This window comes from Hylobates moloch, unplaced genomic scaffold (assembly GCF_009828535.3).
Source record: "Hylobates moloch isolate HMO894 unplaced genomic scaffold, HMol_V3 SCAFFOLD_9, whole genome shotgun sequence".
NCBI classification, from domain to species: Eukaryota; Metazoa; Chordata; class Mammalia; order Primates; family Hylobatidae; genus Hylobates; species Hylobates moloch.
Window position 1 is genome coordinate 118,022,626 of NW_026652284.1, and position 14,322 is coordinate 118,036,947.

General features: G+C 36.1%; 1 pseudogene; it reads left to right on the plus strand.

The window, feature by feature from the left end:
- Positions 1-10,797: 10,797 nt before the first annotated feature.
- Positions 10,798-12,526, plus strand: LOC116813867 (nucleolar and coiled-body phosphoprotein 1-like; annotated as a pseudogene).
- The last annotated feature ends 1,796 nt before the right edge of the window (positions 12,527-14,322 follow it).

The following is a 14,322-nucleotide window of genomic DNA, read 5'->3' on the forward strand; positions in this document are numbered from 1 at the left end:
ATCAGGGATACTGCTAACAGGTATCTATCATGTATAGGTTTATGATGTACAGACAAAACCTCTTTGAATCCTCAGCACAGTATTTTGAGGTACACAGCATTCATATGATGCATATTTTGCAAATAAGGAAAGCAAAAGTTAGAGTAGTAAGATACCCAGCCAAATTGATAACTCTAGGCAGTGATGGGTTTCTGTGAATTCTTGGGGTCTTTTCTTCATATATTGTATGAGTTTCCTATGGCCTCTATGGCAAATTATCACAAACTTCATGATTAAAGCAATGCAAGTTTATTATCTCACCATTCTTGTGGTCAGGAGTCTGAAATCTGTTCCACTGGGCGAAGGTCAAGGTAGTTGGCAAGTTTTATAGCCTCAATTCTTTCTTCTGTCTTTTGATGCCTCATTCATGTCTTTAGTGTATGGATAAATCACAGAAATAAAAGATAGGTGCTTAGTTTTAACACATGGATTGTTTTATCATGAGATTACCCATAGATGCATATTTCTCTTTTGTGTCTTCATAATGAATTTCATAGCCACAAAAGAGTATAACATATTGGAAATAAATGCATCCCTAGTATTCGCAGAGGTTAACGGATTGTCCCAAGGTCACATTCAGTTACAGGAAATCAACTGCAATGTGATTGGTTGGTATCCCCGTGCATTTTTATTTTTCGCTTGTACTTTAAAATTCAAATGGAGCATCTTAGCCCTTTCTTGATTAATTACCAGAAAGGCACAGTACACAACAAAACAAAAAAGAACAAATGATAGATATAAAGTTCCTTTTAAGTCTACAGGTCCTCCAGTAAAATGAAATCTTCTTCAATGAAGGAAGTTTGTTTCAATTATTCCACATTCCCAGCACCTAGTACAGGTCCTGGCACATTGGAGGTATTCCATAAACATTTACTAAGAGATTAAACATTTTCTATTTGAGTTCACAGGGCCTGTTTCAAGAAAACGTAGCGTAGACATCTCAAAAGTCTTAAGAATTTACTCAAATGGAAGTGCAAATAAATCAGCAGTTGGATGTAGCTATCATAGAATAAAGGCTATTTTGTGTTCAAACAATAGAAAAAGCACGGGTCTCAAAATGAGATGATTGTTTCACTCTACACTGCATTGTTTATAGCACAATAAGCATCTGGTGTTAGAGAGTCCATAAGTATTATTGAGCATGCACTGCACGCAAGGGCACATGCCAAGTCCTAGAAATACATAGGTAAACAATAGAAAACAATCTAAGACCTCATGGTGCATTATGTGAGTGGGAGTTTAAACTTTCATGTCAGAAAATAAGTTGCATAAAATAAAACTGCTTATAATTGACAAATATATTTTCACTGAAAAGATTCAAATACAACCAAATTATCAACACGATCTACTGATATAACCCCTTTTAAAAGATACCCTCTCTTCTTGGTTTGATATGCAAGTAATTAGTTATTTAAATAAAAGTGTACACATTGCTGTGGAGAAGAAATACCAGGTGATTTGAACACCCAAGCATAATATTTTACCTAAATCATGAGGTTGTGTTTGAGGTCATGGGTGGAGTTAGCTGGAAGAAAAGACGGGGAAGACCATTATAAGTAGAGGATAGAATATTGAGACATATTTAATACACTAAGAAAAAATAATGTCCTGGGACATCGTTAAAAAAAATTGTTAGATGGTAGCAGAAAGACAAAAGTAGGTATTAGACTAAGGTGAGATTGAAAAGAAAATATTTCAGGTCCTGTAGGAATATCATAGCTATTATTTAGTCTTCAAGGTCCAAATACTCCTGGACTTTAGTAAACTAGGGCATATTCATATAAGGGCATAAGGGTATATGAAGGACATATAATAAATCATGTCATATAATGAAGAGGTAAAGACTCTGAGTATGTTCAATCTGAATTTAAAAAGACTAGAAAATTATAATCGATTTCATATTTTGCATTTCTCTAGCTACTTGAGGTTGAGCTTTCTTTCTTATATTTTTACACAATTTACATTTATTTCAGTGTTTTCTCTATTCACATCCTTTCTCGTTTTTACCTTCTTTGCCTTCTTCATATCAATGTAGCGAGTAATTATTATTAAAAATATTATTTTTTTAAATTGTATGTGAGGCAAATATTTTCTACAGTCCGTAATTTGTGTTTTGACTTTATATTATTTTTAGCGGTGCATTCATAAACGTGGGATGATGTCCTTGTAATCAAACGTATCAGTTTTTGTCCTTATGACCTTCGGGTGCCCTCTCTTATATTGGAAGACATATATATGTTTCTAAATTTTCTTCTGTCTTTTCTCTTATATTCTACATCAAGGGTGTGAGTGTTAACTGGAAGCAAAAGGGTAAGAGAGACCAACCTTCTTTCACTGACCTCAGAGCTTCCATCCCACCCCAAGAAAAATGAAGTCCAACGTCCATTCTATTCCCTGAATGTTCAAGTAGAATCTTCTTCTCAGATGAAAATTTCAATCTTAGCCAGTCTTTCATCTTTAACATTGTGTTATTACAAGACTGTTTTTGGAAGAAAGCTAAAAAAAAAGTGCTTACAAACTATCCATAAACTCACATTTTATCTTTCAAATATAGCTAATGGTGCACTAAGAGGTATCAATATATGTTCAACTGAAACAAATATTGATGCCTTTTGTTTAAAGGGTGTGTCTATGTAATTTTTGGTTTCTTAAATTTTTCCCAGAGCCATTTGAACCATTTCTACCATTCATGACACATATTTAATAAATTGGTTTAAGAGGAAAATTATGGAAAAAATAACAGAAAAAAATGTTGTTAATTACTCCTTTCATTTGTTAAGAATAATGTCATTTCCTTCTAAGAATTTTATAACTTGATACTCCATTGCAGGAGATAAATCCGATTCCTCAGAATGAATTGTTTTTCCTTCTTCAAGCAGAATTTCTTTGGCCCACAACTGGAATTTTAATACAATACCTTACTGTTGCATTATTTTTGTGTCTGTTTGAGATGTTAATTTAATGGAGCAGTATCATCATAAATGTATAAAGACAAATAAACCACTGCTGTATTATTTATTTACTTATTGTGGTAAGAACACATAATATGAATTCTACCCTACTAACGATTTAAAAAATTTTTAATTGTCACGTAATTATACATATTTATGGGGTATAATTTAACAATTTGATACTTGCATATGTTGTACTATGATCAAATCAGGGTAGTTAGTATATCCATTACCTCAAGCATTTATCACTTCTTTGTGGTGAGAGCACTCAAAAGCCTCTCTTCTGGCCATTTTGTAATATATAATACCTTACTGTTAAGCATAGTCACTGTTCTGTGAAATACAGCCCCAGACCTTATTCCTCTCATCTTATTGTAACTTTGGACCTGTTGACCTCTTGGACCTCTCCCCATCCTCCTCTTTTCCCCATCCTTTTCCCAGTCTCTGGTGATGACTGTTATACTCTCTATACATGTGATATCAATTTTCCTTATTTTCTAGCTTCCACATATGGTATTTATCTTTATGTGTTTGGCTTATTTCATGTAACTTTGTGACTTCCAGGTTCATCCATGTCGTTACAAATGACAGGATTTCATACTTTTTATGGCTAAATAGTATTCCATTGTATATGTGTGCATCTGTATAAAAACATATACCACATTTTATTTAGCCATTCATTATTGGGCACTTAGGTTGAGTCTATATTTTGGCTTTTGTAAACAGTGCTGAAATAAACATGGGAAGGCACATATGTCTTTGACATAGTTCATTTACTTTAGATATACACCCATCAGTGGGGATTGCTGGATCTTTTTCTATTTTCAATTTGTTGAGAAACCTCTATATTGTCTGTACTAATTTTCAAATCCACCAACAGTATACAAATGTTCCTTTTTCTCTATCCTCACCAAGACCTGCTTTATTGGGTATTTAGGATAATAGCAGTTCTAGTATAAGTGAAGTATCTTATTGTGGTTTTGATTTCCATTTCCATGATAATTAGCGATTTTGAACATGTTTTTCATATACCTGCTAGCCATTTGTATGACTTCTTTTGAGAAATGTCTAATAAGCTATTTTGCCCATTTTTAAATCAGATTTTCTGGGGTTTTCTGTTGAGTTGTGTGAATTTTTTGATATATTCTGGATATTAACTCCCTTGTTAGATGTATAGTTTGCAAACATTTTCCCCTATTCTACAGGTTGCCTCTTTCTTCTGTTATCAACGTCCTTTGCTGTGAAAAAGTTCTTTAGTTGGATGTAATCCTATTTGTCTATTTTTTTGTCTTGCTGCTTTTGCTTTTGAGGTCCTTATTAAAAAAAAAAAAATCCTTGCCTAGCTCAATATTGTGAAGTGTTTTGCCTATGTTTTCTTCTAGTAGTTTCATAGTTTTGGGGTCTACATTTAAGTCTTTAATCCATTTTGAGTTGATTTTTTAATACGGTGAGAGATGGATATTTAATCTCATACTTTTGAATGTGGATACTCAATTTTCCTGGCACCACTTATTGAAGAAACTGTCTTTCCTCAGTGTGTATTCTTGGCACCTTTGTCATTTACAATATAGTATCGTTACCTATACACATGTTGTATAGCAGATATCTAGGGCTTTTTAATCTTGCTTACCTGGAATGTTATACCTATTAAATAATAACTTCCGAACGCCTTGCAACTCCTGCCTCATGCTTCCCTTAGCCTCTGACAACCACTATTCTGTTTTTAGCTTCTGTAAATTTGACTGGTTTTGATGCCTCATATATGTGGAATCATGCAGTATTTGTTCTTCTATGACTGGCTCATTTGATTTAGCATAATGTCCTAAAGTTTCATCCATAGTGTCAAAAATAGAAAGATTTTCTGGAAGACTTTTAAGTAAAGACTATCCAATGTATATTCTGTCATAAAGTAGAGAAAAAGGCCCAAAGATCACTGCTTTCTCTCCCTGGCATAGAAGGACAAGATATTTCTACATTATCTGTGGTCTTATGATTTGTCAGTTCAGTCAATAACCGGAAGAATAGAGAGACCAGTGAAAAATTACTACCTCTCTGAAGCTCAGCTTTCTCATCTGAAAAAAAAGGGAATGACAAGAAAACATCTCCAGGTACTTCTTAGATTTGACCTTTGAGTCTCATCAGCTGCTATGACATGTTAAAACAAGCAAACAAAAAAACTAAAAACGACAACAGGAGGAAAGTAGTGTTTCTGTTCGACCTTTGGCAGTCTCCTCAGTATCTTGAGCTGAGCTTCACCAGTAACTAAAAATGCTATTTTTTCATGTCTTATTTTGGATCAAGTAAATATTAGCTATGAAAATACTTAATAAAAAAAGTTCTTTGCAGTACTTGAAGTTTTTTTATTGAAAGTAAAAACAAACAGCATTGGCTAAATGCAGTTAAAAAAAGAGAGAAACATGCATTGAAACAAACAAAAGCAAGGGTGAGTAAAACAAAATAAAATTATTGGCAGGCTCCTGAAAATTTTAAAAAATATTTGAGGAATTATATAACCTTGAGAAGGCCATTAGAAGCAAGCCTTTCTGTAGTACACTATTGCTAACATGATACAGCAACAAGGCAAGTGATATAATTAAAATTCCACATTCTAAGGAGATAGAATGTGAATGGCCTAACTTGGATCAGGTGTCCTCCCTGGGTCTGTCAGATTTGGCAATTGTAGTGACATGGTGACTTGTCACTAGCACTGGTGGCCTGGATCTGCAAAGAGGCCCCAGTGTCCACAAGGTAAAGTGAAGTGGGACAGCAGTTCTACCTGATACACATAATAAAATTTATTGTTTCTTAGCAAAAACAATTCTGGAAATATATTTTATATATGTATATATAAACATAATATATATATACAACATATGTTATATATAATTATATATAACTTATATATATCATATGTTGTATATATATTAAAATTGAGTAGCTAAATACATGAGAAAAAAAGAGCGCTCTTGGATATTTCTGCACTAGTCAGATTACTCTGTTGAAGCCCCAAGATGGCCTTACCCTCATGTTTTGTATCTACATATCTCATACAGACTAGGAAAAATCTATTAGATCATCATATATAGTACTTGAGAACAAATAGTATGATAAACATTCAGGTGATACACATGTAAACAACAACAACACCACAATATCTTTATCCTCTTAGAAATTAAAATTCAATGAAAATTTAAAATTTTGGAAATTAAAATCTAATAAAAAGGCAAAGGAAATCCAGTGCAAAAGTCAAAGGCCATGGAGTTGAGATTCTGGTTTATTATCTATGCCTATATATGTGTGTGTGTGTGTGTGTGTGTGTGTGTGTGTAGAGCGAGAGAGAGAGAAAGAGAGACATAGATATATCAAATCTACCTATGCCTATATATATAATATAGGCAGATTATAATAAAGTTTTCCAAAAATTTTATTAAAATGTTAATCAGCGCACAGAAACGTTAATGAGCTAATAATAACCACAAACACCTGATTTAAAAGACTAATTATTTGGAGGGTCTAGAGAAGTTTCAGCTTACTTTATGGCAGATGGAATTTTAGTGGTGTACCCGACCAGCAGCACTACAAAAGGAATAAACCTGTGATCCTGGAATTAGAATCCTGGGACCTGTCCACTCTGTCCACTTTTTCGCTCCAATGCAAACTCTGCAGCATTCAGAAAAACAAGAAGCTGCTAGTTTTAACATGAGAATTTTATTATTTCAGAAAAGTTATGAGGCTTCCACTTCTCTCTCCTTGCATTACATATTCTATACCTACATAGATAGCCAAGGATTGCCATTCATTATAATCATACATTGATAGTGTTTGTTCCAATCCATGTTTCCTTGTCCTATCTTTGAATGAGCTCACCTGCAGTTCTAGTGGATAGTTATCAGCAAGGTGACAGTGTCTCTGTCTCTCTACTTTGCTTCAATGTTTGCTTCGGCCATACAGGCTTGGTCTGACCTGCAAGTCCAACTCAAAACTGTAAGAGAGCTAAAGCTGCCAGGGTCAATGTTTACCACCTGGGGGATGGGAGTCAATGGATAAATGACCTCAGACTCTCCAGGCTTGGCTAGAAAAGCTTGATTGTTTCTCAGAGAGTTCCTTGTGGTTTTGAGTTCCAGTTGTTTAGAATGGTAAGCCACTCACCAATATACTCTATTGTATTTTCTCTTCTCCTATTTCACTTTCCCACTCCCTATCTGGAATCATCTCTCAAATAAACTACCTGCTTCCAAGTTGTTGTATCATGGTCTGGTCTAAGACAGACAGACAGATTGTGATGAGAGAGAGAGAGAAATGGAGAGATGAGAATTGTCTGTAAATGGGGAGAAGTGCCAAGTTCCTATAATGTCATTCTAGATAACATGCAATAGGTAGTGTTTAAGATGAGGTAAACACTATTTACAAGCTTTCTAAGAAATGCAATTTTTATGTCCTTGGACTCAGAATGCCATTTATAAGGACAAAATGTTACTTGCACTAGAGTTTGGTATACTGAATTGCATAAGCAAAGATCTGAGTATTAGCAGATTACAGACCCAGAACAGGACCTGTCCCAGAGTAATTATATCATTTATGAAATATGAACACTTAAATAAAAGAATGAGAAGTAAAATGAGATGGATTTTTTTTTTTTTTACTCAAAACAAATGCACTTTCTGATGCTGAGTTTCTTGGATGGGTGGTGCATAATATGCCCATTAGGATTGATGAATGTAGCTGTTTACACTGATGACAATTATGTGTCTATACATACACTTACTTTTCACAGAAAAAAGTCTACTCATAGTAATACATTTTTTAAAAATATATTAATAGTCAGAAAATGGCAAGAGGCAGATGTTCCAAACTCTTGGGACCAAGACTAGCAGGGATAAGAAATTCCTGGATCAACACTGCAATAAATGAAAATCTACATGATGCCACACGCTAGGGAGTCATTCACTACCTCTTGCATCTGTTGGATATCAAAGCTATTGATCAGTAGAGACTTGCCTAGAGGGATTTCAACTATGAAAAATACTCTGCAATGAACAAGAGTTTGTAGAAGAGACTCTTAATGAGATTGGAATACAGTATAAATCTCCCATGCATATAGGACCTAGTGATGGCAAAATAGTTATTTATTGATGTTCATTACTATAAACATGTGCACCTTCCCCAACCTTTACTGGAATTCTTGTACATATCTAATCCAGCTACTTATGGAATTCTAGGATTTGCAAGCATGCAGAAATAGCTAAAATGAGGATAGATGGATGTATAATAATAATCTTAAGAAAATTATAACTTTGGAAACCTCTAATAGTACATTGAAACAAAATAAAAATAAGCCTCATTGTTATTGACATATGGACATTCTTCTTTTTTCTCTCAAGAAGGGAAGATTTGTATTTCCTTTAAGATTTATACTGCTATTGTTTGATACATTTAATAGATGTCTTTCTATTAGCATAAATATATATTTCTTTCTACCTGGCCAAGTAGAAAGGAATAGACTCAGGAAAATATAAGAAAATAATCATTCCTTGAAAAGTAGAAACTGAACCAAAAATAAAGACAGATTGACACCAGTGATCATACATAGCATGCTGGTTAAAAGATCAGCTGACACTGTGAACCAAAATAATGAGTTTAAATGATTGATGAGCCAAAAATCCCATGAGGTGAGATAATTGCTCAGATAGTATCTTTTATCTTCGAGGACATGAAATCTCTAGATTGTTGTGTTAATGAAAGGTATTATAACCAGACACAATTATGTCAGTAATAAATTGAAAGAGAAAATTTTAAGAGCTAAACCTAATGGGCTTAGAGGCAGAGAGGGGAAGAAGAAAGAGAAGTATTTTCCCTTACATATTATATCTCAGTGCACCATTAAATCTTTGCAAATCTTAGCTTTTTGAGGACTTCTTTACGAAAAAAACATAAGACTCTTCATTAAATGAAAACACTACTTTCTTACTTCTGTTTGTTGATAATAAATAGGTCTTGTTTTACATGAACAATTTTTACAGTGGGTTGTTTAGCTTAGAGAAAATAAAATTTAGGCAGCTAATTAGAATTATTTACATATTTAAAAGGACTGAACTTTAAAAAATAATTTGATATATTCTTTCTGGCTCCAGGCAGTAGATTATGCAAAGGTTGAGAATTCATTGAAAGGTATAAAAATAAGATTTAAAAAAATTTAACTCTCCTTGTCTATTTTTGATGTAAGGTAATACTAGCCTCATAATATAAATTGGGGAATGCCTCTTTCATTTGTTTTCTGAAAGAATGTCTTTGTCATTGAATGTTAAATAGAACTCACTTGTAAAATTGTCTGCTGTGCTAAGATTTTGGTTGCATATTTTATTTAAGTGAATAATTGAATAATTTACCTAATGGCACCAAATACTTTAATTACCAAAGCATGATTTACACTTCTTTCCTGTTTTTTTTTTTAGAATTTTGGTACACTACTTGATTAACTATATGTCTAATTGTCTAGTTCATTTAAATTTTCAAATTTGTTGGCAGAAAGTTGTTTATTGTATTTCTGTATCTTTCTAAATTTCTGTTTATCTGCATCAATACTAGATTTTATATTTCTCATTATGTTTATTGCGGTCTATTCATTTTTCCTTGATGCACCTTAACAGAGATTTTTCTATTCTTTTAATCATTTTGAAAATATATATTTTGACTTTGTTGTTTTCTCTTTTACATCTTGGGTTACATGTCATTAATTTAGGTTATTTGTTTCATTATTTTTCCTATTGTGTGCTTCATTTTCAATTATTCCTTTCTTAATTAATATTTAAGTATTTTCTCATTTTCATTATAAGCATTTAGAGCCATAAATTTGCCTCAACTTTTCAAGTAAGCTGCATCTCACATGTTCTAATATGCAGCATTTTTCCTACTTAATTATTTAAAAATTCATAAATTGTTATGAATTCACAAATAAGTTATTTGTGAAACATATAAATTATTTTAACACCTTTTATAGGTATTTTGACAATAAATTGCGAACATTTAAAGTATACAATATACATTTTGACATATGTACACAGTCAGAAACTAGTCACCACAAGATAGTGAACATAGCCATCACACCAGAAACTTCCTTGCGTCCCTCTATCTGTCCTTCATTGCCAACCCCAACTCCAGGCAACCGGTGATCTTTCCATCACTATAGATTTGTTTGCATTGTATAGACATTTTTTAAATGGAATCATGCAAGTAGCTACCCTTTGTTGTCTGGTTACTTCTATACAGAACAATTACTTTGAGATTTGACCTTAGATTGATAAGTAATATCTTATTGTTTGGGCATAACACAATTGGTTTATCCATTCATCTATTGCCTAACATATTTTTTTCCAGAATGGTTGTAATGTTTTAAATTTCCACCTGCTCTGAATGAAAGTTCCCAAGGTGAGATGTACTTGTCAATACTCAATATGTTCAGTTGTTTTAATTTTACACATTCTAATCAGTGTGCAATGGTATTTGACTACAGATTTAATTTACATTTTCCTAATGACTAATGATGTTAAGCGTATTTTAATGTGCTTATTTGTCATCAATAGATTTTTCACCAAGTGTCTGTGTACATTTTTGCATATGTTTTTATTAGATTATTTTCTTATTATTGAACTTCAGTGTTCTTTATAAGTCCTGGATCCCATCTATCATCAGATATACCCTTTGCAAATATTTTCTCCCTGTCTGTGGCTTTTCTTTTCACTTTAATGATAGTTTCAAGAGCAGAAATTATTAACTTTGAAAAGGTAGTAGTGACACATATTGCTGGGAGATGGTGGATGCTGGCTTGTGCTGTGTGGTTTCCAGCCACCTGTGTCCCCTCGTGTTTGGTTTCCTGTGTGACAACCAGCTCTTAGAGATGGCCAAGAAGTTTGTCAAAGTGACAGGAACTACACAGCAGGATGCCGATGCCTGTTCCCTCTTGGACATCTACAGCTTCTGGCTCAAGTTCACCAAGGCCCCAAAGCGAACGTTACAGGCCAATGGACCAGTGACTAAGAAAGCTAAGAAGAAGGCCTCATCCTGTGACAGCAGTGAGGATGGCAGCGAGGAGGAGGGGGACGCTCAAGGGCCCCCAGCTAAGAAGGCTGCTGTACCTGCCATGGGAGCCAGTCTGCCTCAGCATCCTGGAAAGTCTGTGTCCAAAGCATGAGAGCAGCAGCGGTGAATAATCTAGTGACAGTGAGGAGGAGGAGACACAAGGAAAAAGCCTGTCCAGATGGAGTCAAGCGCCAAGCCAAGGCAGCCAAAGCTCCTCCTAAGAAGGCCAAGGAGTCTGATTCCGCTTCTGACTCAAGCTCTGAGGATGAGGCGCATCACAGAACCAGAAGGCAAAGACTACACCTGTGGCAGCTAAACTTGGGCTAAAGCCATACGGGTTACTACAGCTCCAGCAGCACCTAAAGTAGCCAATAGCAAAGCAGCCAGCAGCAGCAGCAGAAGCAGCAGTGGTGACTCAGAGAAGGGGAGGGCAGCAGGCATCCCCGAGAAGACTATACCCAAAAAGCAAGTCACGGCCAAGGTCCCAGTGAAAGCAGCTGCCAATCCTACCTGGTAGAGTTGCAGGAGTGAGGACTTCTCCAATGAGGAAGAAGGGGAGCAGAAGCTTTCTAAAACAAAACAAAAAACAAAAACAACAACAACAACAAAAACAGATCCCTACAGTTTAGTCCCCCAACCTTCTGCTCCTCAACCAAAGAAGTCTGTGGGAACCCAGACTCCCAAGAAAACTGCGAAGAAACAGCCTGTGGGAAGCAGTGAAGACAGCACTGATGAATCTAACTCAAGTTCTGAAGAAGAGGAGAGACCCTGTCTGTGGGAGTCATCTCTAAAGCAACAACCAAACCACCTCCAGCAAAAAGAAAGCAGCAGAGATCTCTGCAGACACCTCCGACCCTGGCAGCTCTGAGGATAACGGAGCTCCTTCCAAGCCGGCCTCAGAAAGAAGGTAAAGGCCAAGGGCAGCAGCAGTTCTTCCTCTGATGATTCCAGTGAGGATGAGGAAGAGAAGCCCAAGGGCAAGGCTCTCCAAGTCCACACCCAAGGCCAATGGCAACTACACACTGACTGCCCAGAATGGAAAAGCAGCTAAGAACAGTAAGGAGGAGGAAGAGAGTGAGAAGTCAAGAAAAAGGCAGTGGTGGCAGTTTCCACACCAGGTTCAGAAAAGAAGCAGAAGCAGAATGAGGCTTCCAAGGAGGCAGAGACTCCTCTAGCCAAGAGCATAAAGCTTCAGACCCGTAACAGATTTCCATAAAGGAAGAAAGAAGAAAAAAAGGCATCATCCCCATCCCAAAGGGCCATGGAGGAGGAGAGGGAGGTGGATTCAGGAGTGGCAGACAACTTGATGCCAAGGGGGGTGCAGCTGGAGACTGAGAGAGTGAGCCAATCAGGTTTTGAAGTTCACCAAGGCAAATCCTTCTGGCATGAGAAAACCAAGAAGAAAGCAGGGAGGCTCAACCTCTGTCCAGGTCAATATCGTTAAGTTTGGCAGAGAGTGATCTGGGGCCATCTTTGGTGAAGCAGGAGTGATGATCAAACACCACTCACTTTCTCCAGTGGATCAGAGAGCCCTCAGCTCTATAGGTTGGGGGTCTTGATGAAGACGAAAGTTCAGAGTAGGTCCTAAGACTTTACAGTGGAACATCCCCTTTTGTCCTTTGCTATATTCCCAGTTTTGTGCAGATTTGTTTTTGAGTGATAAGTAGCAGGGACAAAATAAGGGGAATGTTATTTTTAAAGAAAATTGATTTCTATTGTTGTCCCCTTCTTTCTTTTCTGTGAAAGTCCTCATACAGAGAAATTTGTATATTTTATATTAAATCATTCCCTATTGATTTTTGCTGTGATTTTCAAAGGTAGAGTCCCATGGATAAAAATCTTAACTATGGGCCAAAATATAGTAAAGGGTCATATGTATGACTTGTTACAGTTAGAAGAAAAATTCTGCCTTTGTGAGTGCACATGTCCACATTGCATCCCTCTCCCCCTCAAAACCCTAGTGAGGGATATTAAAGAATGGTTAATCTATATGCAATGCCTATTAAACATGCCCTATGTACTTCATCCTCATTCACTGGGTCTGGGGCTGAAGATTGAGGCCAACGTGGACCTAACCTACTTTTTGGAATAAAATTCACTGTTTTATTACAGGCAAAATTCTGGTGTGGTGTGAATGCCTTGGGTCAGTCTGAATATATTTTTCTATAGTTTAATCATTATTATACGATATTTGCAATACATGCTTTGCTTTTTAATTTGAAAGCAAACTTTTCTACTGCTGAAAGACATTTTGTGTCGACTTGACTATTGCTAATATTGAGTACTGAGTTGACTGCATTCTCTCATTTTTACATTATAGAGAGCAAAATCGCATTAACTTGAAAAATACACATCACTTGGTATTTCTTTCTTGTCTCCAGAGGTGATATAGAATTGGTTTCATTGATTCCTACATGGTTGGGATCAAGAAAGTAGAAAAAAAAAGCTTTAAAACCTCAATTCTCAGTAGGAAGTAGGTTACGTTAGGTGAATTTATAGGTAATCCATATATGTTCTAATGGGTTTAGAAAGAACCTTACAGAGCATATTACCTGATAAACTTGAGTGGAGTGGGTTTGGGAGAATAAACTAACAGGATTATTGTGTCTTGCACTTGGTACTTGGGCACAATTGACGTGCCCCCTTCAGAACCTGAACTGTTAGTAACAGTGGCAGTAACAACACAAACCAGTGAGCAGAGATACAGCTCTTAGGCCAAGCTGGACTGACCATATGTCTGTAGGAGGTGACTGACAAGCAGCAGTGCTTAGCCAGACCAAGACTGGGAGGGAGGAGTCAACAAGCTTTCTGGAGGCTGAGGGGTTCCAGTGGTGGGAAAGTGTGCCCCAAGCCTTTATGGGTGAGTTACGGGTCTTAAGATGAGTCTCCTCCTGTATGGTTTCTGTACCCACTAAATAACCTGATGATAACCTGGTTTTCCATGTGACTGCCTCTAGGAAGAAAATGTGCTGTTCATGCTGACACAGGTATTTCAGTCCACATGGTAAAAGTTCTACGTCTTACTACAAAATAATAAACTGGCTGGTTTATAATGGATCTTAGGAGTTTTATTGTTGTGAGTCTAAACCCCTTCCACCTCCTACCCAAACCAGAACAACCTGGGTGGCAGGTAGATGGCCGGGGGTCCAGACCTGTGAGTTCTCTGCAGAAGCTTCTGGGAAGCAGCTTACAGGCTTTTGGATACAGCTTGTCTCATCGTGACTTTTCCAGGTTATCTTCCAGCCTGGGCATAGTC